The sequence below is a fragment of the Panthera uncia genome, assembly GCF_023721935.1.
Source record: "Panthera uncia isolate 11264 chromosome C1 unlocalized genomic scaffold, Puncia_PCG_1.0 HiC_scaffold_3, whole genome shotgun sequence".
Classification (NCBI taxonomy): Eukaryota; Metazoa; Chordata; class Mammalia; order Carnivora; family Felidae; genus Panthera; species Panthera uncia.
This window is the reverse complement of record NW_026057584.1, coordinates 82,183,278-82,188,780: the sequence shown is the minus strand read 5'-3', so window position 1 is coordinate 82,188,780 and position 5,503 is coordinate 82,183,278.

Here is a 5,503-nt window from a genome sequence, read left to right as displayed (position 1 = left end):
GGGGAATGTTGAATTGGTCTCATGCTTTGAATCTCTTTGCTTTCCTCTTCTGCTCCTAAGGGCTTGTGATTATATCGGGTCCACCTGGATAATTCAGTCTACTCCCCTTAAAGTAAACCTAATTGCACCTGAAAACTTCCTTTTGCAATGTAACATAACCAGGTGGAACATCATGGAGTAAAAAACGGGTGGGGGAGACAAAATTCTGCTTCCCACAATGGATGTTTCATTTTCCACATGGTGAAAAGAAGTGAAAGTGGAGAAAGCACACACAGGGAAGAACCCAAGTATGAGTTCTTCAGCTTTCACATCTTGGTGAATAACATCCTTATATCTATTGATATATGTACATACATATGTAAATTACAGAAAGATAAAAGATGCTGAGACTTTTCATTTGTTCTGATTTAGGCTTTAAAACCTCTGTTCTGCAGACTAGGAATCAGTAATAAGGACAACTTTGAAAGAATCTGCCTGCATTTATCTTGTGTTTCTTTTTTGTCAGACAGTACAAAGAAAATTAAGGTTTTTCTTCTTTGCTATACATATAATACTCAGAAGTGAAAGCTTAATTAACTTGTCAGAATTGTGGCATCTCTTTTCTTGAACTTCTGTATCCACCTTCCCAAAAGATTTGAAAAAGAATGAACCTCCCCAACACCTTCCATGGGGGGACTGCACATGCACAGCAATCTTGCCCTCTAATACAGCTTCCTGTCGTTCCAAGTGGTGTTTTCATCTATCTGGGTGAGCACATGCTTTCACCATTTCTTAAGAAATGTCTACAGTGCAGAGCACCAATTGTTTCATAAGGTAGGGCCCATCAGGTTGCAAAGAGGAAGCAAAGCACAGCAGCTAATTACCATGTACCAGATTCATCTTTTTCAGGAAGACAAAAAAAAAAAAAAATTAAAAGAAGCAAAGTAGTTGACAATTCCAGTGTTGCTTTAAGTTAATTTTCACTTTCTCACAGTTGACTTCTTAGTATGCTGCTGTTTCAGAAAATGATGTTCTCAGAAGCATTTCAAATATCAGACCAGATCCTCTCAATGTGTATACTTTCTTCTGGGTCTGAGTTTTTTACCTTTGACACCTGCATAAACTCCTTCTACCGGTTAAGAGACGGAGTGTAAACTATCTTTAGCTTACTACGGGTAATTCTAGGGATGTGAGTTAGTTTCATAATGAAAAAGATTGACAACTCCTTTTTCAATCTTTGACTTTCATTTTCTTAGGCCTTCCCTGGACCCATACCAGAACTTAGCTTTTCTAAAACCCGCTTCCTGATACAACCCCATACTGAAAACTCCTTTAGTCTACAGTCTAATGGACTTCATGTTCTCAGTATTATATACCTGTGCTGCTGAGTTATTTGATAAAGTTTCTTATGTCATCTTCCCAGCTGAACCACCATCTGCACAGAAACAGAGACCACAGTTTATGTTACTAATGATTGCCAATTAATGTTGTTGGCCTGATCATGATTCTATCATCTTTTAAAAAATTAACAGTCTGATAATTCCAACATCTTTGCCATATCTCAGTCTGGTTGTGATGCTTGCTCTGTTTCTTCAAACTGTGGTTTTTGCCTTTTGATTTGTCTTGTAATCTTTTCTTGACAGCCAGACATGATGCATTGGGTAAAAGGAAATGCTATAAATAGGCCTTTAGTAATGTGGTGGTGATGTGGTGGGAGGAGAAGTATTCTCTGGTGCTATGAGTAGCTTAAGTCTTTGAGTGACTCTGTACCTCTGGAGTGTGAACTTCGCATGTGCTTCTCAGTGCTCCCCCAGATGGAGCAGGATGGCTAGAATGAGCTGAAGTTGGGTGTTTTCCTTCCCTGCAGTCAATTAGGCTCTGATAAAACTCCAGCACGTTGCACGTTGGGCTCTAGTTAACTACTTTCTCTAGAGGGCAGACCTTATTAAGAAGAACAGATGCTCTGGAGTATCTCAAAATGGCTCTTTACTTCGACTCTACAGGAAACATGGGGCGGGATTTTTCTCCGATATATTCTGTGAGAACGTGGACAAGCTTCTGGAGGTAAAATTCACAACAGTGTGAGAACTCCCCCCACCCCACCGCCTACTGAGCCCTCTGGAGCTTTTAGCTTTCAGCTTTGTCTAGGCTGAGCTCCCAGCAGTTCATGAATTACAGTTTAGGTTTTCCTGCCCTGGCACTGGTTCTGTTGAGGTGGTATGCTTGTGGGTTTCTGTCCTGGTAACCTGTGACTTTCTGTATTCACTTTTCTGTCTCTATAACTTGGGGGGCAGACAGTGTTTTGCCCTATGATTTCACGTTTTGGGTGACTCTAACAAGGGTTGTTGATATTTTAATTCAACTTTCTATTTGTTAGGATCAAGTAAGACCACTAGTTCATAATTTTCCAGGTTAAAAACTGAACTCTTCAGCTTCCAGTTTGTAACTTTTCATTTAACAAACATTTGCCATATATCAGGCACTGTTTTACAAATATTCAGTCCCTTAATCCTCCTACCAACTGTATGAGGTAGGTATTATTATTATTATCCCCATTTTACAGGTGAGGAAACTGAGTCACAGAAGTTAGTTGTAATACGGTTGGACCTGGGATTTTGCATCTTTTATTTATAAGATAAAATCATCAAGTTATGATTTCCAATGTTCTCTGCAATGAATTAGGGAACTGAAGAGAAGCACTTCCTCATTATGAATTCATATCTTTTGAATGTCTACTGGATTTGAGTTACTCCTCCTCACTCTCTTGGCTTCTACTTTGTCTTGCTAAGCCATGGTCCAACCCTGTTTGGCTAGTTTCATCACTTGCTTTCCAGACTGTTCAGTAAGCCTTGACTCTCTAGAAACTAAACTCTTATGTGAAAATAGCTTACTTGTTTGTCTGCTTTTGAAATAGAACTTTACGGCTTATCAGATGTATAAGATATCTCTTTGCAAAGGATAGCTCCTTAAAGCAGAATTATATTCCAGACATAGGCAGATAAAATATGCCTTAAGGAAAGAAAATGACTGTAACAAACATTGGACGGAGTTAAACATCTTAGCAGGAAAAACATACTAACAAATTATAAATTAATGTGGGTTACACTTCAATGATGAAAAAATCTTTGTTAACTTAAGAAAGACCATCTCCTCTGCAGAAGGTTCTCCACTGACAAGCAGATTAGGTTCTGAAAGGCTATCTGTAAATTCGTGTGTTGGTAGGTCCCACTGGGCATAGTGTACCATCCGCTGGTGGAATGCAGGGAATGCAAAATGTAGCATTTTGTTTATCATGTACCTTTTTAGTGAAAGTTTCATTTCTATAGGGGCTTTGGAATTATGATTAAAAGTGTCTACATAAGTAAATATTTACTAACTTCTTTGCCATAACAGAGTTGTGTAATAAGCAAATACAAAATTCAGAGGCATCCAACAGTATTCAGTTTGCTCGGGTGTGTGAGTTACCTGGGTGCTTCTAAATTGGCTTATCTGAGCTGGGCTTTTCATGTGTCTGTAATCAGTTTCAATTTGGCTAGGAGCTGGCCAGTTTAGGAAGGCCTTGGCTGGGTTGATTTAACTTTGTTCCACTTGGTCTTGTGTCCTAAAACAAGCAGGCCTGGGCTGGTTCTAATGGTGGATGCAGATGTCCAGGAGAAAGAACAGAGGCGATCAAGGCTTTTTGAGGCCTAAAAATAGAACTGGCACATCATGACTTGTGCCATATCCTATTAGCCAAAGAAAACTACAAGGCCATCCCAGGTTCAGACTGTAAAGGAAGAGATTCTATCTTCTGATGGGAGGAACTATAAAGTCACATTGAAAGGAGTGAAGATATGGGAGTGAGGGGAACAACTGAGTCCATTTTGGCATACCAATCTTGTGACTGATAGTCGAACATTCTTGAAGCAATTCAAACGTTCTTTTCTTTATCACATCAAATAAAGATTTAATTTAAACAATTTGTGGAAAATAAAGAAAAAGTACAACGAATGTCTTGTGGACAATGCTAGCCCAATTTTCTCTCTTCTTAAAATATAAATAATTTTCAAAAGCTCATGTTCGACCAAGTAAGATTTTTGCATAAGAGAAAACTACATCTGTTTGTGCCTTGATTATCTGTTTTTAAAGCTAATGTAGCAATATTGTCACTTAAGGATAAGAAAAATGTTCTTCCTTAGAAGGTAGTTATTTTCTCTCTAACTTAATAACACCTAAGTAATACCTAGCAATACCTAAGCCCATCTCGGCTTCCAGTGAGTCCTGGAATTAACCACATAGTCCTGTGTGCTCACAAACTCCAGGGCTGCTCTCTGTAATTGCTGGCTCAAAGACCCCTACGCCTTCTTGTACCCTACTGAGAAATTCTATTCCCTATTCTCATTATGAAAAGAGCATAAAAATCTTAAAATTACTGAGTTCTACATATGTGACTAATTAGATTTGGCTTTTTGGCTTAAAAAATATATATGTATATATATCAGGACAAAAGACTAGAAATGTTTTATCCATGACATTTTATAAGATATATCCATATTTGGAATTAGGATACTATTGAGAAAGTATCATTTGTTGTTAACAAGCATGCTCCCTGACAAGAAAACCTTTCACTGGGGACTAAGAGTATCCCACTTACATTGTAATTGAGAAATACATAATCTTTCAAATCATTGGAGCTCCTATTTAGAAAACTACAGAGTAACCTGTGAAACAAGTGTTGCCTTTAAAATGTCCACATGGTGCCATATGGTCTTACACAGATCCCTTTTCTTGTAAACAAAAATGAAATGTGATCTATCCACATTGGGTGTGTTCCTTAAGAATAGTGTTTTATCCCAGATTTCCAATAAAATGTTCCTTTAGGGAAATGAGTGTTAACATAAAGTACCTTTCTTTAAGATATACTGTAGTAAAAAGCTTTTTTTTATGCACAGCAAGCAAATAGCTATGCCAGTTAGACAAAGACTCTGATTGAGAGAGAGAATTCACAATGCCCCAGGTGGTCTCCTGTTTCCAACTTCCCTACTTTTAACTCCTAAAACATATATGTGGAAAAAGGACAGTGATTAATCACCCACATTAGTAGAATTCCTCTAGGGAGAGTTCTAACTTATTTTTCTAAAACTGCAGGAAGAATAAATAATAGCTCAAGCAGTGACCAGCATAGTCTAAACTGGTTTCTTCCTGTTGTTTTGATAACCATGTCAAATAGCTAACAAATTGTACTGTATGACCAGGTGGTCTGGTGGCAAAACACAAGCACAAGTTAGAGGATCTTTCAATGACTGACTTTGAAACTTTGAACAATGCACTAACTGCCTCAATTCAGGCATCTCTAAAAGGAGGCAATGAGGTCATCTTGACCTACTTCAGACGAATGATAGAAGCATAAAATAAGTGAATACATGTTTGAATGTTACTAAAGGTGCTGTAGAATTTAAAAGAGCACTGCTATCATTGGATGGGAGGCAGAACAATATGATAGGAAGAGCAAAGCATTGGATTAGAAGTCAGGTGACCTGGTTCT